Below are 22,406 nucleotides of genomic sequence, written 5' to 3'. Positions count from 1 at the left end.
AGTCACTTGCTGGGTCACGATCCATCTGATTCCAAGAATCTGTATGCAGGCTGCTTACCCAGAAATTAACCTACTGCCTCAGAAAGTGTTACTTAATTTAGAAGAGTGATTACTTACAGCACCTGCTGCTAGCCTCGCAGCCCCATACGCCAGCTCCTCCAAAATTAATGCTAAGTCTTCTAAAATTATTTACATAAGTAATTAAGGAAAGAACTAAAAAAACAGTGCTAAATGTAAAACATAACGATCAGCTGGGTTATCAGCAGCAATCGAAACTGTAATTTCCAAAGTAAATAGTGTGAGTTAAGGCAGTTTGAGCTGAAGTTGCAGTCAGCTCTTGTGACAGACTCCCTTCCTCAGCCAGGAATAAACAGCAAACACTGCACAGGAGACACACACCAAATCGTGTATGTGTATGACAAAATCAGCTCAGAAGCAGCGCCACACAGCACAAGAGCCTTTGCAAAAGAGGTGTCCTGGCTTTAAAGCCACATTACCTGTAGGCTTTAAATGTAAAGCCAAACCCAGAACAACCTTGTCATGCAAGCAAAGAGCCTCTAGCAGTAGCCGAGGACTGAGGTCAGCAGGCAACGGAGAGAGGAAAAGAAGGGAAGAAAGGAGGACCAAGGAACAGGCTTCATTCTCAAGCCTTAGTCCTTCTCTAGAAGTTTCTGTTCATATCTACAGACAGAGATTCAAAATAAGCACACAGGCCCTAATGGGATGCATCCAGGAACGTCGAGGGAGCCGGCACAGGCCACTGCAAGGCCATGCTCAGTTTGATCAATCACGGCAACTGGCAGAAGGGCCCATAGACTGGAGGAAAGCAAATATCAATCCTGATGTTCCAGAAGACCCAGGGAACCACAGGCAGGCCTACAGGTACCTCATGAAGTTCAACAAGGAGAAACACAAAGTGCTGCACTCAGGGAAGAACAGCCACAGGCACCTACATATGCTGGCAGTAGGTGGAAAACACTCTGGCAGAAAAGGACCTGGGGGTCCTGGTGGTCACCAAGTTGAGTGTGAGCCAGCAGTGGGTCCTTGCAGCCAAGAAGGCAAATGGTATCCTGGGCTGCATTAGGCCAAGTATTGCCACCAGGTTCGAGGCAGATGATCCTTCCCTGCTCCTCAGCACTGGTAAGGCCACACCTGGAATGCTGGGTACAATTCTAGGCTTTCCTGTATGAGACACACAGACCAGAGAATCCAGCAAAGGGCCACAAAGATGCTGAGGGGAGCATCTCTTCAGTAATGAAAGGTTGACAGAGCTGGGAATGTTCAGCTGAGAGAAGAGCAGGCTCAGGGAATCTCATCCATGTCTATAAATCCCTGTGGGGAGGGTGCAAAGCAGATGGAGCCAGGCTCTTGTCAGTGATGCCCAGGGCCAGAGGCCATGGGCACAAACTGAAACACTGAGGGCCCTCTGAACACCAGGAAACACTTTTTTACTGTGAGGGTGACCAAGCTGACACAGGCTGGCCAGAAAGTGGTAGAGTCTCCATCCTTGGAGATATTCAAACGCTGTCTAGGCACTGTCCTGGGCAACTACCTGTGGGTGGCCTTGCTTGATTACAGCAGGCTGGGCCAGATGACCTCTGGAGTTCCCTTCCAACCTCAACGAGTTTGAGATTCTATGAAGAAATGTACCTAAAGGTGTATAGGCATCAAGAAGAGCCCTTCCAAGAGCCAATGCAAACCTTAATTTAAACTACTGAATGCATATTTTTATTCTTGAAAAACAATGCTTGTTTTATGCTTGAAAAACAATGACATTTCAGTAATCGTAGCTGAGATGTTCCATGCTTCCTCCCAGGAGAAGGGGTTCAGAATTAAACACGTAACCCTTCACCACACAGGTCTGTCTCAGAGAAGAGTCAGCCCACTCACTTGTGTGCACACAAACTGGAAGCAATTCACATTTGGGGGCTTATTCCTGTTCCTAATCAAGAGAGAGGTTATTTGCAAAAATTCAGCTGGGATCTTACAACCCACTTCATGCACTCAGAAGAACTTTTTCAGCAGCTTGAAAACATCCAACAGTCTGTGCCTGCTTCCTCCCCTGACCCATATATATCAAACTCTAAAAGCCACAAGCGGCCTATACAGAAAAGTTTGCCTTTTAGGAGATGGAACAAAGAACATAACATTCCTGTCTGAGTGCAACAAAAACAGTTTGAACAAGATTTCAAAAGGTCACAGTCATTGCAGCCTCCCAGAACTAGAGGCACCCAGTTGCAATTCAAGCTACGCAGCTCATCTCTTTCAAGCCCAAAAGCTTGGCTAAGTTTGCAGGTCTTTTGGGGACACTAAGCAAAGTACCAGAGTGCCTCAGCTCCAGACACTGGCTGTCTCAGAAGCCAAAGCAAGCAAAGTAAAACTCAAAGTACTGAGGCTTAGGAGAGCTGTGTGGGCAAAATCTGACTTCGCTCATTGCTTTGCAGCTGTGTAGCAGGACCAGAAAGCATCACACTTCATATTATTCCTTAGGGTGTTCTTATTTCTTTGCTTATGGTTTATGTATTGAAGCATCTTCTAATCTGTACAGCCTTCCAAAAGAACCCTCTATCTGCTGTTTCACTGTACAATGAATTAACGAAGGTTTGATATAAATAACTAGCCTGAAATTATTTTGGAAGGAAAAATGCACAAGAGTTTCTGCAGAAAAGGATACAACTCTCCCTTCCCCCACCCCCTTGACCAACTCTGCCTATACAAGGCTCTCATAAAATTTCTGGACATTTTTCTAAATTTTAGGCACTGCACAGAAAACCATTCATGCATAAAACACTACTCAGTGATAAAATGTTACTAATGTGGGTGAAAGAACGACTTCTGCCAAGTAATATAGAATACCTGAAAGTGCACAGGAGCTCTACCACCCTTCTATACACTGAGAACATGGCTGAAGTGAATTGAGAAAGGTTACACAAGTTTACAACAGAGAAGAAACACATCTTCCAGGCTTCTGTCCTGTTCTGGTTCTGCACCTGCAACTCTCCAACCCCCTGCTAATTTTGCAAGCGACTCTGGAGCAAGGCATGGAGTGGGGATCTGCTGCTGGAACAGGCTGCCAGGCAGAAGCTGCTGGGGCTGGTACCACACTCAGAATGGAAACAGCTCAGAGAGCAGGAAGAACTGGCAGCAGCTTGCCATCCTTATCCATCTTCTGTGCAACTTTCCTGATCAGAGACACTGGCACTGCTCACTCTTTTGCCTTTCCACTTGTGTGAGCCTCACAGATTTGCTCCTGGTTTAAACTATCAAGTGATTACAACACTTTACCCTACTCCCTATAGGGCACAGGTTGCATAAAGCAGAGATTTTGATCACTGCTCCTGGCACAGCTCATAGTGTTCTTGTTCCAACCACCTATGCCAGGAATGGGATGTTCATGTCACAAAATCACAGAATCATTAAGGTTGGAAAAGACCTTTAAGATCATCAAGTCCAACCATCAACCCAGCACCACCGCCACGTTCACCATTAAACCATGTCCTCAAGTGCCACATCCACACATGTTCTGAACACTTCCATGGATGGTGACTCCACCACTTCGTTAGGCAGTCTGTTTCAATGATTTACAATATTCATTTGACAAAAAAGTTCCTAACATCTAATCTAAACCTCCCTGGCATATCTTGGGGCCATTTCCTCTTGTTCTGTTAAGATGAAGGAAATGTTCAGTACTTTTTCTCTGGAAAAACCTTTCACCATCAGACATTCCTCCACAGCTTCTGCACTCTGAGGTGCTTAAAGCCCTCAGCACATCCCCTCAGACTGACACTGACCTTGTTCCCCACTTCCCTCACCTCACACCAGGATGAATCTGTTGACCTCCACTCAAAGCACGTGCTCCAGCCTATGAACTCACTCCAAAGCAAAGCACATCCAAGTTGTGACATGACCATCACATTCCTTTCTCTCTAAAGTGCACTCATTTATGTTGCTCTGCTGAACAGCTGAGGGACCTCTATTCCCACAGGCTTTTCTGGGCCCCACCTCCTTGCTCATCTGTTTCCTCCTTCCCCAGGAGACGGGTGGCAGATGCCCACCTGGGGCTGCAAAGCCCCAGCATTACCAGTTACTTCCCATCAATTTTAACTCCTAAACACTTTTCAGATCAATGCATGAACTGCCACTTCAATAAAACATTAAGAGCTGAGCATCAGAACCCTCCTTTGATTCATGTAAGATTCTGGTAAGAGAAGCCAAATTTCTAGAGACAGCTCTTGGGGCAGAAGCAGAAATAGAACAAAACCAACATTGTCCTCATGCAGTGGCATCATGCCAAACCTCTCTAGGCTTTTGGCATCAGAAAAAAATGCCAGCCATCACTACATTCAGCAGGAATCAAGCTGAAGTTCTCAGCTGTGCAGTCTATCAGCAGTTCAGCTTCTTCAACTGCATCGAGGTTCTGATAACAGGAGTAAAGTTATTCCCAGTATGAGAGACTTTCTGAAAGGGATGCTTGCTTCAGTCACCACAAACAAGGTGCTAACGACAAGCCAGGTTTGAGTCATAAACTCCATTAGCCTCTTTACAGAGTTTGTGGTTTGTTTTTCATATTTCTCTTTGTGCACAGTGAAAGAGGTTCTCTTTTATTTGTATTCCCCACTTCCAGTACAATTCCAGCAACAGCTGTGTTTTAACACCTTTATCACTTCTTTTTTCTTAACAGGAAAACAAACAAAAGGCCACACACTGCCTGGATTTTCCCTCCTTAGTGCTACAGAAATATTTTATTCATCTGCTCCGTGTCCCTTTCAGGTTTTACAACGTAAAACAAATTTTAGCCAACAGCATTTGTTTGTGACTTCCAGTGCCATTTGTTTTCTTTCTCAAAGATTCAGAGAACCACCTTGACCTAATCCCCTTAGTACTGCTATTAAATTAGCAACTCAGCTGGCTGGTGGGGACCACATTTTGATCACAACAGGCACCCCTGTTCCAAGGAGATGGGTGAACCAAGTGTTGCAATACAATGCCCTGGCAATGGGCACAGTGGCAGAAGTTGTCTGAGCCAGCATCAGGACATGGCTGAAAAGACTTGGAAGCAGATTCACACCCCATTTGGTCACTCCCACTAGAGGGACAACAACCCCAGGCAGAGCTGCAACAGCCACCCCAGTATCTGCCCAGAACCACAAATTAGTGGTGCAAAATAAAGCTGCGAGGAGGCAGTGCCTCTGCATTGGTTCAATTCCTCTGGCTGTCAACCAGCTTGGAGTCAGTCCCACAGGTAGAGAAAACCTAAGAGATTGGAATCAGGCCTCCCATCGGTGAAGCAACCGATTTCACTGGCCTTTTCATCAATCCCTCAGGGCTGTTTTCACTCTCTCATGAGAATCTGGGATATAGTTATGTAAAACAGATTCCTCATCCTTAATTAAAATAAAGTTCACATGCACACCCTGCTGAAGGCAGCATTAAAAAAAATTACTTCTATGAGGAATAAGTCACTTATAATTAAAAAAAAATATATCATTGTGCACATAAGGGAGTGTCAAACACTTGCCAGCCACCTGGATAATTGCTTCCTATGAAAAACTGCAGAGGAGAGCCCTGGGGAAAGGAAGGGTCATGCAGAGAGTCTTGCAAAGTACAAGTGGGATTTACCCTGCACAGGTGAGTGCCTGAAAGCCTGTCACCAAATTCTACCTATTCTGAGGCTACAGTCACCAATTCTCCACTGCACTAGTATGGTCTTTCACCTGTTTTAAAATCAAAGCCCATGGTGTTTAACCAAAAGTTCCCTGGCTGTAAAAGCATGAGAGCTGATGGTTCATATCAGCTTTACCTGCTGACTTTATGATTTAAACCTGTGTTCCTTCCCTTTTTCCCATATGGAATAGTCTCAACTACTTTAGCTTCTTCTCAGAAGGTAGCCCATTTCTTTGCCCTTTCAGCTGCCTTTCTGCAATGCCACTGTACTCTGCAAGAGATGTGGAGACCAGAACTGTACATCACCCACAAGATATGGGTGCATCAAGCATTTATACCAAAGCCAAATGGTGTCATTCATCACTTTCCCCATGAGGATGGTGGCTTTTTTGGTTGCTGCTGCAGTGATGCTTCCCTCTCCATCGTAAAATGTGAAATTGTCCCAAATTTTTTACTTCCTATTATTCATGTGGCCTTCAAACCATAAAAAAGCCTTTCCTCCAAACTTACAGGAACTTAAGATGTTGACAGAAGTTTTCTGAAAATTCAAACATATTATATCCACTTTAACCCTTTCTTATTGACACCCCACAGAACTTAATGGAGTGGGGCAGGAGGATTTTCATTTTCAGAAGCCAAACTGACTTTCCCAGCAGTTAACATTTCTCTATGTCTTCAGAGTTCCTTTCCATTCCTGGTAGCATGACTCTCTGTTGTGCTGTTCTCAGGATCCCCTCTAGAGCCCTTTTTATAGTTGGGAATCACACTGGCAGCTCCCCAGTCCTCTGGCACCGTGGCTGTCTGTAGTGATAAATTATACAGCTTGGCCAGCAGTTCTGCAGTTTCACATTCAAGTTCCTCAGGACTCTGGAATGGCATCCAGCTCTGGGGACTTATTAACATTTATCTGTTTGGTCTAATTTTTCCTTTTGTAATTATCTCAAATTAGTTTATCGATCTATTGGCTACAAGAAGTGCACTTGACACAGGAACATCCCCAACACCTCCAGCAGTTAAGACTTGATATTCTCTGCTAATGCTTTATCATCTTCCAGTGGCTTTTATATACCTTTAACATCAAGCACTCCCCAGGATACCCAAACCTTATTGGATTATATCCTCACATACATAATGTTTATGTCCTAGTGGCTATAATAAGTGATGTCCTAACATCTCAGGAGAGCAGTCCCAAGACAGACTGTTTTATCTACCTGCTGTCCCCCTCCTACCAACCTGTGCCCTGGAGCAGCTGTCACCCCGCTTTTCTCTCCTGGTGAAAGTTTCAGATACCACAAGAGATCAGTGAGATTAACTGTGTCACCACGGCAGCCAGCTGTAAGGCAGGGTGGAGATCCAAACCCTCACAATCCAAGTCTGGGACAGGAGCTGTCGAGGCCTAAAGTGGAGTTTTCTAAAGCTCATGTCCAGGAAGGCCAGCACAAATGGAAAGTAGCCTTTGTGTGATGTGATGATATTTATAGATGCCAGCCAATCTGAGGTGCAAGCAGCTGCAGATTTTAGTGGTTTACCCTGACTGAAGTACTAAAGCAGGTACCTTTCTTGCTGCCACAAAAAGTGTTTCTGTTCCTCACCAGCGCGTCCCTGTAACACTCACAAGGTTCAATGAAAATGGTCCTTTTGGATGAGGCTGTGTGCGAAGCTACCTGCCTGCACAGGCACTTGCAGAGTAGAGACTCAGACAGTTTCCTTCTTCCACACCCTCCATTCCTTGGCATTTATACCTTTCAGAAGCCCATAGCAGTCCTGCCCTCCTACTTATTTTATAAAAACTACACAAGTATATAGCTTTTATCTTCCTCTTGCGTCAATCCCTCCAACCCCAAAGTCACTTCTGTTGCTTTCCTTCAACTTCCTTCTGTTTATCTACTAGAAAGTAACAAAGATCAAAGGCACCATTACATCACAATAAAAAAATCCCCCCACCCTTCACACTGATTAGCAACATCAGACTCAATTTTCAGAAAGATATTTAAGAGTTTTTTTAAATACTTTGCCAGTTTAGGTGCCAAATCCCAACAGTTTCCGAGGGAATCAAGCGCCCACGTGCTTTCTGGATTCCCACTAGATGCCTACCCACATCTTTTAGTACGTAACCACATGAAACACTACTTTTGATCTCAAGGTTAGGCTCTCAAGTGCTGCTAAGACAGCCCCTGAATGTTCCCACTGAAACACACAGGCTACAGAGAGAGTTATGTCTCCTGGTTAGGGAGAAGAAAAAGAAAAAAAGGAAAATAAAAAGAGGAAGGGGGGAAAAAAGAAGAGTAAAAGAAAAAAAAAAAAGGAAAGAAAAAACCCTCCACAACTTTTGATTTTTGTTCTTTCATGCCAGGCAGATCTTACCAAATACCTGCTGCACAGTTCCTGCCAGATGAAAGCTTTGTTTTCATCTTGGCTATGAATTCTGAGGCACAGATGTTGCTGAAGTCTTTCTGTACATATTGCAGGGTATTCAGACATAAAATTACATTATGCTATATCAGAAATGTGTTTTCCTACTCCTCCTGTGCCTGCTGCTTCTCTGTTTGCCCTTTACACCTATATGACAGAACTAGGCATATTATTCTCCAGCATAGTTGTGTTTTATGCTCACCAGGAGCCTTTACTGGCAGTATTTAGGTGGAAGGTGACAAGGCATCACAGCACCTCCATGAAAAAGCCATCAAACATTTGTACAACTCCTACACTATTGCACTTTGGCTATGAAGTGGAGGACTGCAAGGTAGAAGAGGAACAGCAAAACAGTAGGATTTTTTAATTTTGTGTGACTGGCAGCAGCATTAGCAACGTAATTCTGTCTTGGAATAAAAAATATATTTCCAGCTGGACACCAGCAAGAAGTTTGGGTCCAGCTTATAATCATTCTTTCAATTCTGAAAAATTTCTCAAGAATACATGTAACACTTGACACAAGACATTATACAAGTTGGTGATGGGAAAATCCCAAAAGTGCTCTGCTACACTAACAAATGAACCCACTAGGCAATGCACGGGAAGTCCCTACAGCATGGCAGGGATTACAAGCATTATTCCTCTACAGAGACTCAAAACAGAATTCAGGGCAACAGAACAATGGGATGGGGAGAAATACATGATCCAGTTGTGATTTTTTTTGTCAGGGTCTTTCTCCCAAATACATTTACTAAAGACAGAGAACCAGTTAGAGAAGAGTCAAAATCAAAAGGCTGAGAAAGTTGGGGCTGTTTAGCCTGGAGAAGAGAAAGCTCCAGGGACACCTTAGAGCCCCTTCCAGTACCTAAAGGAGGCTACAAAAAGGTTGGAGAGGAACTTTTGACAAGGGCATGGAGTGAGAGGGCAAGGGGGGGGGTGGTCTTCAGCTGAAGGAGGGTAGGTTTAGGTTTGATATTAGGAAGAAATTCTTTACTATAAAAGTGGTGAGGCACTGGCAGAGGTTGCCAAGAGAAGCTGTGGATGCCCCAGTCCCTGGAAGCATTCAAGGTCAGGCTGGATGGGGTTTTGAGTAACCTGGTCTAGTAGAAGGTTCCTTACCCATGGCAGGGGGGTTGAAACTAGATGATCTTTAAGGTCATTCCAACCCAAGCCATTCTGTGATTCTATAAAATCCATTCTGCACTGAGGACTTTCAGATCTGCAGCATAAGCAGGTCCCACAGGAGCTGACTGGGCAGGTGCTAGAGGTTCAGAGAGCTTGGGGAGAGAGGGATATAAGTACAAAATAAGCAAAATAAAAAGCTGTATACAGCAGGTACCACAATAACAGAGTAAAAAGGCACTTACTTGAGCGTCAGTTCTGAGGAGACACTAAATCTCACCATATGTCTTACAGACCTTACTTCCAGCTTTCAGACCTGCAGGCAGCTCTGTGATCTTTAATACTACACCACAGCTACAGTCACTCATACTGCTTTGCAAAGTTTCCTGCCAGGTCAGCTCACAGCCAAGTGCTGAAAGGGAAAGGCACCCTTGCCTTTGGATGGCTTCGTGCCACGATGAGCTCAGCTGTGTCAAGCTTCATCCTCCTCAGCTCCTAAGAAACTCAAGCGAAGAGCACACGCCCAGCAGGTGGAGAGAGATCTCTCCTGTCCTTTCATCATGCACTCAGTCTTCAAGAAAATGCAAGTTCAGAATTACACTTTTAATGTTAATTTTGAGTTGACCACATCAAAAGGAAAACAGCAGCCAAGGGCCACATCCTTGCTTTATAGTTTGGGGGAGGAGGGGAGTGCAAGCTAGTTTTGAGAAAAAAAAGCAAAACACGAGCTTCTCATATGCTAGTCAAGAAGAAAGTTAAGTCAACCACAGACTCTCCTCCAAAATTTGTAGTTAGTTCATTAGGAATTTAGAGCCCTCACAGAGTTTTTATGCTGAAACTAGCACAGGTTATGCTTCATAGAGAACCCTTTCCCTGCTCACCTCATTCACACCCCAGTGAAAAGAAAAATAACGCTCACAAGAGCCCCACCACAGAAGGGAAGCACATGAATTCATGAGAAGGGAGAGAGAGCACAGACAGCAGGCATGCTCATCATCTTGGATTTCAGATGGTTTACCTATAGCTACAGGAAGTGCAGATGGAACAGGATCTCATGCCTTCAAAAACAAAAACAGCTACATCACACATTGGATGAGATCACCTTGTTGAAGTCACTGCTCCTCCATACTGAGCCAAAATAATAGGGTGGGATTCAAAGAGCAACATCATCAGAAACACAAAGCATCCACTGTAGTACTAAATTTAAAGCAGGTATGATGTAAAAAGCAGAAAGCCACTTGCTGCTCAGGTGAGATTCTTTTCATCTCCATAACCATTACATCCTAAACTGCACATTTACACATGTAATGTCAGCACATGATAAAATGTTTTTGAAATAAAAAAAGCCCACACAAACACTGTTGGTGGCATTTGGACTAGGTCCCAGGATGAATAAGTATTGGATCAGAAGGCAGGAAGGGCTCCTGCAGGATACATCTAGTGTTAGAAAGAATTGGCTCTTAAAAAAACAAAGGTCACCTAGAATAAAATTGATTATGTGAATTAAACCAAAAAAAAAAAAGAAAAAAAAAAGAAAGAAAAGATCCTGATGATCATCTAATGAACTGCAGGAGATAAAGGAAATCAAGCTGAGATCATTTCAACATTAGCATTTTTCTAAAGCAGCAAATAACTTTAAAAGAAGCCATTGCCTGCAAGAAAAGACACTGTTGGTTGGACAAAGTAAATGACTAAATTCTTACCATTTTTTACAGCTCATCACTTCTGAACATTTTTCTTTTGCAGCTCAAGGACTTGTTTCAGAGACACTCAAAACAAATGAAAACCTGGCACTCTGAAGTCTACAAGGTTGTGAGATTTCTGATCTGCCCTTGCAGCCTTCTCCTGCCCTGACACCCCTAAATCCCCTCTTTGCCGTGAGTAAGTTGGAAACAAGTTAGGGAGGGGGGACTGTTAATATGAGCTGGCAGGACACTGTTTCAGCAAGTATAGCTTTGATGTGAAAGCCAGAAGCCCTACTATGACAGTGCAGTGAGTCACTTGATGACAAGTCACTGAGGCATTTAGAGAGGGACTTTGAATTCTAACAAGTGACACTGTTTTGCCTCCTCTAACTGAAGGATGTGCCTTTATTGAACCTGGAATCCAAACACTGCCTGTGACCGTCTGCCTCCATTTAAAGACAGCCTACACAGAGAAATACACTGTTGCGTACTTTCAGTCTTGCAGCAGAGCCCTGAAGGAAACTTGAGTTGTTTGCTTTCTCTTCTTGAAACAAGTCCTGCTTTTGTCATTCCCAGCCCTACCCTTACCTCCTCAGCCTTTCTAATGAAATCTACAGATTCAAGTGTTTCCAGACATCTCATCACCAAAACTACCTGCTTGATAGAGGAAGATAATGGGTTTCTTTCCCTATCCAGTCTTCACCCCCTCCCAAGCCCTGAAGAAGATGCTTCTTACTGGGGTGGAGGACAAAATATTTTACCTCCCTGCTGCTCATCTGTGCTTGCCCAGTATCTTCAGGATCACAGAAGTATGGGGAATCTGTTTCTCATCAGTCTTAGGAGTGGCAGGGGAAAGTAAAGATAGGCAGGAGGTGAACAAGGATTCTGTAGAAAGGCAAAAGGAAAACCAACAAATAATGCTCTAAGAGATATGATCAAGGAATGGAAGCAGGGAAAAGAAACCAAACAGGAAGAATACAAAAGTTAGTTCCCCCATACACACTGCAAGTTAAGTTCAGTATTGTTGTCAGGGCTCCCAGAAATGGCAAGAGAGATACTAGTCTGACAGTGGAGGTTACAGCTCCAGATAAAATGTCAGTTTAATTTTATTCATTCTCTTTAAAATCTGGTTTAGGAACATATGCAAAGGAATTAAAGCAGGCCTGGAAAAGTACTTCCAGCCTCACTTCTTCAGAGTCTTTTGGCAGTGGCCTGGTAGTGGATGAGACTCCTGCTGATTTCTGTGAATAAGGTACAGCTTTTTTACTCATTCTCTCTGCTACCAAGGGAGTCAAAATTGCACAGAAGAATTTATAGCACACAAATGTAAGAGACTGTAATTTTTCCCAGACACCTTATTACCAAGGCATATAGGCTGATGCAACAATAAGAAATTTGATGAGCCAGAAATTAAAATGTGGATTTTTATATTGGATTAAGATAACTGTGAGACAATACTCGTTGCTGGTGCTGCAGCTTCCTCTCCTTCCTTCCCTTGCAACTTCTCTGGCTTTCTGTAAGGCTACTCAGTGAAGACTTCAGTGATTTTGGAGAATTAAGTTACAATGCTAGTAACTCACTGTTAAGAGGTAGTAGATACTGTCACTTCCTCACAAAAAATTAGGAACTGGAGACTCAAACCAAAGCCTCTGTGTGCTTAAATCTCTTTATTTAAGTCTTCAAGGCACATTTGGATCAAATTCTGTCATTTCTCTCTACAGATAGGAGTGGGAGAAGTCTCTTTTATATGACACATATTTTTGCATAGCTTTCACATCTCCAGAATCTTGGAGCTTAACAGAAAGCATCAAACACCTTAACACACACCCACAACGTGCATACATTTTACCAAAGAACCTTACCAATGACTTTGATTATCAGAAAATGGATGGTTTTGATGAAGGGCTATGTGGTGTTATCACCATTTCATTTCTGGGCCTCTCCTTCGAGTTCAGCTCCCAAAGCTTTTTCGTTGCCACCTGTGATCTGCCATGATCATGAGCCAGAGAAGCAACACTGAAATTGAACACACAGCTTATTCCAAAGTGGGACTAAAGATGAGCACAATGGCAGGCCAAAACAGGGATGTGAACTATCAGCTTGTGGTTAAACAGGAAAGTTAGCTCTCCTGGGCAATGTGGCAAAAAAATTCAATCAAACTTCTGTGGAAAAAAGAAATACCAGTGACCACATTCATAAGAAGTGCCATCCACTTAACAAACATTCCAGGATCTTAGGTTTATGGCTTTATCTTCCTCCAGCCTCTCTCTTGCATGAAAACTGAGTATTCCTAGAGCAATTTCTCATTTCAGCAAGAATTGCCATGAGTCAGGCGGCTCAAACCCTCTCAAGCAAAGCCTTTATTAAAGATATTATTCAAAAAAAACCAACCAACCAAAAAAAAAAACCAAAAAAACCCAACTTAGTAAAGCATAGAAATTCACATTGGAAATCCAGTTCTAAGTCATTAAAGTTCATAAGGTAATTAGATCTGTAGCCTGAAAAATTGCATTTATGTCCTGTGGAGGCCATATACATATTTCTGAATGACTGGGAAAAAATTGATTCCTTTCCCTTTTAGGAACAACATGTCCTTTCACATACTTGTTCCTTGAGTTCCTGAGCTTGAATCAAAGGGTTTCCCCTCTGTGTGCTGTATTTTGAAACAGATTTCTGATTTGCTAAAATTGGTCAGTATGTGAATATCTGCCATTTAATTTTTGACCCTACCTAAAACAACATTAGTCCAATTATACACTAATTTAGATTACTCTCTGTGAAAGAAACTTTTTAGTACATAATACTAGGACTACATCTTCCAGTCTATTAAAAACAGTGCCCTATCAAAACCAGTGTTTTACTGGATAAAACACTGACAAACTTGGGCTCTATTCAAAGTTAACACATTCTGTGGTTTGCAGACAAAAATGACATTAAAATTTGTCTTGTGTGAGGTATTCCTGAAAGGATAAGGACATATAAATTGTTCTATTTCCAGAACTGCAAAATGTAATGGGACTTTCATAATTGAGTGTCTTATTAATTTTAATGAGTTAATCAATATTGCATTGTGAATCTTGATATGTCTGTTTGCTGCTAATCCCTCTTTGTGCCATGCCCGCCCTGGTCTTTGCAGCTGTTACCTGACAAATCTACCTTCTATTGTGAAGGAACACGGGAGTTCAGGCTCAGGCGACCAGTTTAATGAGCAAGAAAAGCAGAGGATACATTATGAGCCTGGCCTCATTTTTTTTCTCCTCTACCCCAAAACATGCTGGCATTAGAGAGCTCCACAACAGCCTCAAACACCTCACACAGAGGTGAGCACAGGGCCTTGAGCTGGATGAATCTAACAGCTTCAGTAGTATACAGAGAATTGGGAAAGAGGGGTTGGAATATCTCTCCCTTCTGCTGCTGAAGGAAATCAGCTTTTCCTTCACACCAAACAAGTCTGAACTCTGGAAGTGCATGAACTCCACACTCAGCTGTGACTTCTAGCCTCTCAAAGCATGATTGAAATAAGGTATCCTTGAAATACCTACTAAAGGCAAATAGTAGAATCATTCTGGCACAAAGCCTCCAAGTTCAACTTGTTGGCAAAACTGCATAACGTTTACTTACAGATAGCTGGGGAAATTAAATACAAGTTTTACAAAAGTAATCACTTCTCTACTCTTTCCACAGAAGAGTCTGGGTTAAGAGGCCAAGCCACTCTTATTTTAAGATCAGCAGAGAATGTGCATTTGGGAATATGTAGGTACAAATAATAATTTATCTTGTAATTTCTTTATGTTAAATAGGTGAAAAGGTATTTTGCATTACACTGTATGCAAAAGAGGAAAAAACCCACATGATGCAAGCCACTGGTTCAAATAAAAATATTTCTCACTCCAGCTCTTACTTCATGAATAGAACATCAGCCCTGAGAAATGGGCTTTGCCTCGTAAGGGAAGCATCATCTAAAATACTTGTGTGCCACTACAGTCATTAAGAAAGGTGATAGTTCAAAGCCCTACTGATACTTAGAGAAAGTAACTCAAAGTGGTGCTGTGACCTCAGCAAGCCAGTCTGTCAAACTGTGTCCTAACCTTCTGTATTTGATTTCCTTCTCTCTGCTGCCATCTGGAAAGTCATCAAATGCCATCAGCTGTAAACCATGGACAGACACTGTAACTACACACATCAAGCTCACAAGGGCAGGAGACAAAGCCTTAAGGTAAACTTGGATGACTCCTCCATTCCCAAAACACACACAAGATGAATAGCAATTATTTTCCTCCCCTGTTTTCCTTTTAGATTACAGGTGGACAGACTTTATGGAAAAAGAAGAAGAAAAAAAAAAGGCATGACACAAGTCTTTATGCCTCACCTGGATGCAGCACATACTTGTCACCTGACTTCCTCAGAGTCCCACAGCTAAAGGCCCACCTAGATCAAAGAACTGTTTGCACCTAGATGTCGTATGCTTCAAGGCAGCCACAACATATTTTGTGCACTGTCTCTCACAGGGTAATTGGGATCACAAAGGGCTACTTTGGTAGAAATTATTTCTTTCCAGAAAGTACATTTGCTTACTACTTCTGCAGTCATATGATGTGGCCCAATTTTCACAAATTAGGACTTTATTTTTTCTACACCAGTAACCTTTTTTCTCTTCCTTTTTTTAAACCTAAGATGATACGAGGTTGCCTGATTCAGCATCACTTCTGACTTTTGACGGGAAGTAAGAAACAGAATGGCTTGAAGGCAGTTATACCAGCTTAAGAGTAAAACAAACTAGCTATATGGCAGGTCCAAAGAGTACAGATTGCAAGAAGGAAAGAAAAGGAGGGGAAGTTATTGTTTAACCTGCATCTCAGACTACACACAAGAGATTGATAGTGTATGAATGGAAGCCAGAACACTTGGATTGCCAGGCTGAAAGAGTGTATTAGTACACAAACCAGAACTGAATACTTGGACTTTTTCTTCTAATTCCCCTGGAAATCCACTTCTCAGATGGCTTTTTTTTTGTTGTTTCCTCTTCCTCCATCCCAACAAAAAAGTGCTAAAATGAAGAGAAAGGGCGAAAGCCACGCTACCACAGCACTTTTGCTGATGAATTTGTTAGCAATGCTGCCTGCCTGCATCCCCACAGTGAGAGGAGCAGGTGAAACTCCTCTCAGCTGCTCCAATATACAACACAACACATGGGAGACAGAGACCAAGGAGACTACAAGAGGAATCAGCATTTTTAGAGTGCAACTCTCTGACCTATTTTAAAAACACCTACAGGAGGATGATACAAGGCACATCCTAAAAGGGCCTTTCCCTCTCTGCAGATCATACTGGGAGCCTAAGGAGACATGTTCAGCTCAGAGCAACCATGTTTTGAGCTCAGAGCATCCATGTTTTCATCAAATGGATCCCAGGAAGGGTCCTGAAATTGTGACATGCACCCCACTGTCATGTGCCAAAAAGAAGACAGACCATTGAAGGACCCAAAGACATCCACAGCTCTGAGGATGTGCCTGAGGTGGGATGGGACAAAAGTCAGCTCCCTTTCTTGCACAAAGCCAGCAGCAGTCATCACCACTGACGCACTGAGCGCTACCCCCCAGAGCCACAGCATCCACATCTGCACATGCTGTGCACAGCTGCACCCAAGTGCAGGAATTTCAAAGTTGAACTTCAGTTTGCGTAAAAACCTGATTAGTACAAGCAGCATCAGGTACTTTTAACCTACTCATTCCCAAAGACCATCATATGCCTTAACCTCAGATGGGCAGAACTGATCACTGTGACTTCTCTGCCACATGAGTGGGAGGGCTGACAGTCCCAGTTCTGCCGCCACCAAGGGGAATGGACCCAGCCATTCCCATCTCTGGGAACAGGGGTGGAAAGCTGCTCCTCCCAGGTGAGAGCTGTACAACTGCATAAGAAGACTGCACTGGACTATTTTTTCCATAAGAGCAAGCCCTCAGCATCAAACAGAACATGCCTACATTGTCCCCAGTTCGTATACAAGCCAAGGCATCAGGCTGAGAAAATTAGTTCAGCTCATTGCCAAGTATAGAAAAACACTCTTTGACACAATACAATTCTGGCACACAGTATTATTTTGCCTTCCCATAGAGGTAAAAAGCCAACAGTAGGCATTCTTGTACCTGTCAGAGGGCTAATGGCTGACTATGCTTTTAAGAAATACGACTTATTTTAAGTTGTCTGGTTTCAGTCTGTGTCTTACACATCCTCACCAAGACTGTCAGTTCCTTTATGAAGTCTATTTGCTTCTGTTATCTGCTGTTGATGAGGATGAACTGTAAAACCAGAACGATTTGAGGGTGGAGCTCTGGATCATTTCTGTATTTTTCAACTGAGAAAAGTTTATTTCAGCCCTAGGTTGTTCTCTACACTCTTAAGCATATAAGGAAATTGGACCATAGCAACAAGCTTTTGAAATTACAAAACTTCCCACACTGAGGAAGTGAGACAGGTGCACAAAAGAGAAAAAGAAGGAAAGAAGCCATACTGCAAGCTCACTTACATTTATAAAAAGACAAAACACTAGTTAGCAAACTAGGTGAAATTCATGCACTGGAACCTAAGCTGAGAGAAAAGGTCTCCCTTCACAGACCTGGAAAAGGATAATAAAACAGTTCTTTGACCTCTCAAGCAAAGAGAGCTAGCATCAGTTTTCAATCCAGTGCAAGCAAGGCAGTCAGAAACACAATAAACAAGCAATACATCTTCACTTGTGGCAGTTATATTGGACTTGTCACGTATTTCTTTCAATATCCCCACGATGCCCAGAAAAGCATGAACTAAAACCCTCACTTTTCCCTATTCTTTTTTTTCTGAGCAACATCCAGAGCACAGAGTATTCCCAAAAAAACCAGTAAAAGCATTCTTGCTGTCATGCTATAAGAGCCTTTTCCTCTTCAAGTTTATTTTTGGCTTTCATTTCCAAATCAAAGAATAGTAGTTATATCATCCTATTTAAAGATGCAGGTCCTTCCCCACAGAACTCAAAGAAGGCTAAAAAATCACCTGGCAGTTTATTGCCCAGTCTTAGACTCCAGCTTTGTTCTACAGCACAGCTGAGAACAAGTTCTGTTCTGTGCCACAAGACAGGCAATACAGAGTTAAATAGAATCGGTGTTTAGACATATTTAAATTCCCACCATACCTTCTGTTCTCTGTGCAGAGATGAGCTCCACTACTCTGACTTACCCACAAAAAAATGCACGGGGAAAAGCAATATCCAAGCATCCAGTGGACACACACACACTAACTGTTCCACAAGGAGGAGTTTTTCCAGCCTTGCCCTATAAAGCTGAGAGCAAGATCAGCACACCCACACTAAGAGATACTGGAGCAGCAGACAGGAAGATGCTCCCTGCTTGGCCAGGCAATGTGTGCAGCACCAGGAAACTCCAGGTATGGAGAAGGGGGAGGTGGTTCAGTGAAAGGCATCCGTGAGCCACAGTGCAAAGAGTAATTGTGAGCAAAGAAAACAAACATTCTTCCGTCTGTGCCCGACACAGCCATTTCACCCAGCCACAATACCTGCTTTCACTTTGAAAATGGAAAGCTTGGCTAACTGAACAGCTTTTATGGTTGTTCTCACACACACGCACATATATAAACATATCTCACACATAATTACCACATAAAGTACACGCCTTACAGCCAGTCCCTAGCAAAGAGCCAGGTTTTGACACCTATTTATAAATCTTGCTCCTGAAGAAAAAACTCCTGGAGGCAATGTCGGAATAAGGATCAAGTAATGCTCAGCAGGAGCAGATGCACCGTGACACACATACGGATAGAGCCAGCTACTCCCAACATCATGAATTTTAAGCCATCTGGATAACAAAAGCAGCAAGACCAGGGATTGCAGGCACGGGAGAGCTGTGGATTGGGGCATTTCCATGCATAGCAGAAGACAGAAGCGCTACTGCCTCTGAAGACTCGTCCTGCTGGTGCTGCCTCCTCCTTCGGGCTCCCAGGAGCATTCAAGAGCACCCAGAGGTGCCACCCATCTCCGATGTCCCTTCACTGCTACCCACTCCCCAGGCAGAAGCCCCTGCTTTGAAGGAGGCTGGATTAGAGACCACCTGACGTCTCCTCCAGGCCGAATTATGACACGATCCCAAAGTTCAGCTTTGCTTTTAAGTACTTTACTAGCGAAAAGCCACGGTTTCGTAGACACACGCGGGCGGAGGGGTTAAAAGACAAGCTCCCACCTCTTCATCCCTCCTTCACCAACCACACAAAGCCCGAGGCTTCATCACCCCATCACCCAGCATGGGTCCAGCTCCTCAATTCTTTGTGTTTGCCCAAAGCGCCCGCCCCTCCAGCCGAAGCCAGGAGAGGGTGCTTGGCAGAAACTGTGGGCTGAGCCCCGATTCCACCCCAACCTCTGCGCCGGGACCTCAAGCTTGCGGCCCCGAAGGGCTCCCCGCTCGCAAAGCCCGGGGGCTGAGAACAACTCCCTTTGTGAAATGAATGAGCCGGGGAGACAGGAGCGGGCAGACAGGAGGAGGAAGGCAGGCTCAGTACCTCCTTCTAAAAGAAAATTTAAAGAGAAGGGGGGAAGAGGGAGGCTGAAGAAGAACGAACCCGTCCTCTCAGCCCCTGCGCAAACTTCCCGGTTACAAAACACGCGAGGAAATCCCCTTCCCCGGCGCGCCGGGACTCACCTTCCGCCCGCCGCAAGGTGCTACCCGGCTCTCCCCCGACTCCCCGCCCGGCCCCGCTGCCCACACCGCCCCTATTGTCGGCCCGGCGCCGCCCCCCGCACCCTGCCCGCCTTGCCGCGGCCATTGGCTCCGGGGGCCCGCCCCGCAGCCCCCCTGCCGCCAAGGTGGGCAGCCGGGCCCGCCGGGGCGGGGAAGGGAGCGGGGAGAGAGAGGGCAGGTCCTTCCCGCTTCGCTCGGCGGCGGCCGGGGTGCGGCATCGCAGCCGAGTGGCCCGCGGTGGAAAGTTTTTTTGGGAGGGGGGTGGTACCTTCCCGGCGCAGCAGATCGGGACCCCGGAGCGCGGTGCGCCCCGGCGCTGCCTCGGGCAGCCGCGGGCAGTGCTCCGGCCCTGCTGCGGCTGCAGGCGGCTCCCGGAGCCCCGTAGCTCCGCAGGGCAGAGGGCGGGAGCGGCGCTGGCCTGCCTGGGACGTAGAAGTCTTTGGTGATCACGCCATCAGCGGAGCTGCCACGCGGGGAGTGGATTGCCGGCAACTGCACCCTTGGCGAGCAGCGCTGCAGTGACTTTATTCCTGCTGCTCGTATCGCGCTGCGCTATCGCGGAGCCGGCTCCATTGTGCTGAGGACCGTGTGCGTGCAGATCCAAAAAAGGCAAGAATAAAATGGGCTCTGCCCTGCTTCTGTGTTGCACAAGCCGAGGCGTCTATACCTTATATTGCCGGGATCCGGGTGTTCCCTCTCCCCGTGATCCAAAGCTTGCTGGAAACTTGTCACCCTAGTTAACAGGAGTTTTCGGCTCAGCGCTTGTGCTCTGCCTGGAGAGAAAAAGAGGAGGGGTTTGATGGCACGTACAGCGCAGGGCTCTCGAGAAGAGAGCACGGGCATGCTGAGGTGCTCCTGGGACGTGCTCTCTAGAGGTACGAAGGTGAAATGTTTAAGTGAAGCAGGTAGATAAAGGCAAAAGGGAGACAAGCTTTATACCGAGACAGCATGCCCCTATACACGACAGATTAAGACAGCACTGCCACAGTCTCACCCTTCCTCCTTGTACCAACATCTGTCAGTTCCTGTGATAAGTTTGTTCGGGAGCTAAACCAGCAGAAAATTAACATCGCAAAAGTAAACAAATGGAGGAAGCGAGAATGCAAGTCTGGGACTGATAGGGAGAGTGGGACTGCCACAGAGCTGACTTCAGTCAGCTGAACCTGCAGTGGAACTGCACACTTCGGAGTACTTCCCTCTCTCGGATACATTTAAAATTGGATTCAAATCCACGCACACAGGCAGAGAGCATGAGCTCCCTCAAGCACCGTCTGGCCGTAGTCTGTCCTCTGGTTGCAACATAAAGGTTTTTATGTAGTTCATGGTAATATGTATCAATCACTTCACTTCAAAGACAGGATCAGAGCGTGTCAAGAATCCCAGAGATACATGGGAGCTTACAGGATTGCTGCTGGGGGGGGGGAACTGAGGCAAAAACCATGCAGCTCAGCTTAAATGCTGGATCCATAAAGGGGGCTCCATCAAAGCTGGAGTTAAAACCCAACAGTTATCCTTCAGCCCTGAACTGAGAGCTGAAGAGTGACCTCCTTTTTGTACCACGCTTGAAATCCCAAAGCCTTTTCAGAAACATGGATGATGTTCTCTGATAATTTTAAAAAATAAATTTTGAAGCCAGGCAAGAGATCAGCCCAAAACACCCCATAAACATGCCTTGTTTGACAAAACATTTTGCCAAATACATTCATTCAACCACATGGATAACGGATGAGTAAGGTAATTGCAGTGGTTGACCTAAGCCCTGGTCCATACACACCTGGTGTACTGCACTCTACTCAGCCCTGGTGAGGTGCATCTGGAGTGCTGTGACCAGGTCCGGGCTCCTTAATCCAAGAGAGACATGGAACTTCTGGAGTGAGTCCACAGAGAGCCACAAATATGATTAGGGGACTGGAGCATCTCTCTTATGAGGAAAGGCTTGAGGGAGCCGGGCCTCTTCAGCCTGGAGAAGAGACGACTGAGAGGGGACAATCTATACACAGGTTAACTCAGTTCAGAAATTACTTCAATTAAACCTTTGTATATCTGCTGCCAAGGGATCTCACCAAAACTTTCTGAATCCTTGTATTTTGCTATTTTCCTACTCTGTAGTAATGTGGAATACTAATGAGATATTCTGAAGGGAGATCCAGGAATTACAATACTTGGAGTTTTCTGAATTTACCCAAAGTTCAAGAGTCCTTTGTCTGAAACTATTGCTGGATATTTCAGAGGGAGTTCCTAAACAAAAGGAAGAAGATGTCCATGAACAGGTAAGAATAGGATAGAAAGCTACCACTGCAAACCAGAATTTGGTACTTGAGAAAGGAATGACTGAAATGTAAATCATTTTATTTGCATTTCTAAGCACTCAGAGCTAAGTGTTCAGACGTTTTCAGGGAAAGGATCCATCTTGCCTTGTACTCAGGTTAAAGTCTGATGGCCCTTTTCAAGTATGGAGGAAAAAGGGGATTTCTTACACCTCAAAAGGGTCTCCTGTGTTCTGTGGTGGGAAGAAGCCTGGCACCAGACTCCAGCCTCGAAGACCAACTCTGTTGAACAATCGATTTTACAGTGATCGCATAAGAACTGCATTTTCCTTCCCTTCAGACACGCAGCAGAACGAGCAGTACAGCTGCCATAGGGCACAGCCTGGTGATTTCTTCTTTGTCAGCAGCACCAGTATCAATAGTTCTTACTCTGCTGTGCATCTCTGTTTCTGAGCTACTCCCTGCACTGTGCCAGCACAGCTATTTGTGCAGCTATGTAATGGAAGGGATCAAACAACTGGTCCACCTAGGAG

The 22,406-nt window shown here is 44.7% G+C and overlaps 1 protein-coding gene across 7 annotated transcripts in view; it reads right to left on the bottom strand.

The window, feature by feature from the left end:
• Window positions 1-20,375, bottom strand: part of PAK1 (p21 (RAC1) activated kinase 1) — a 75,579-nt gene extending 55,204 nt beyond the window's left edge. Inside the window, exon 1 of one of the 7 annotated variants that reach the window (XM_042024199.1) lies at window positions 20,274-20,375. The gene's annotated coding sequence lies outside the window, so the exon portion shown is untranslated. Of the gene's footprint in view, window positions 1-9,443; window positions 9,755-11,644; window positions 11,769-19,567; window positions 19,620-19,874; window positions 20,229-20,273 lie in introns of those variants that run through there. The other 6 variants (XM_042024198.1, XM_042024201.1, XM_042024196.1 and 3 more) reach the window with 6 other exon arrangements.
• Window positions 20,376-22,406: the final 2,031 nt, after the last annotated feature.

The sequence above is a fragment of the Corvus kubaryi genome, unplaced genomic scaffold (genome assembly GCF_017639235.1).
Source record: "Corvus kubaryi isolate FWS band 111438036 unplaced genomic scaffold, C.kubaryi_AGA036_p1.0 37260, whole genome shotgun sequence".
Taxonomy (NCBI): domain Eukaryota; kingdom Metazoa; phylum Chordata; class Aves; order Passeriformes; family Corvidae; genus Corvus; species Corvus kubaryi.
The sequence above is the reverse complement of the archived record's forward strand: the minus strand, read 5'-3'. Positions and strand labels throughout refer to the sequence as shown.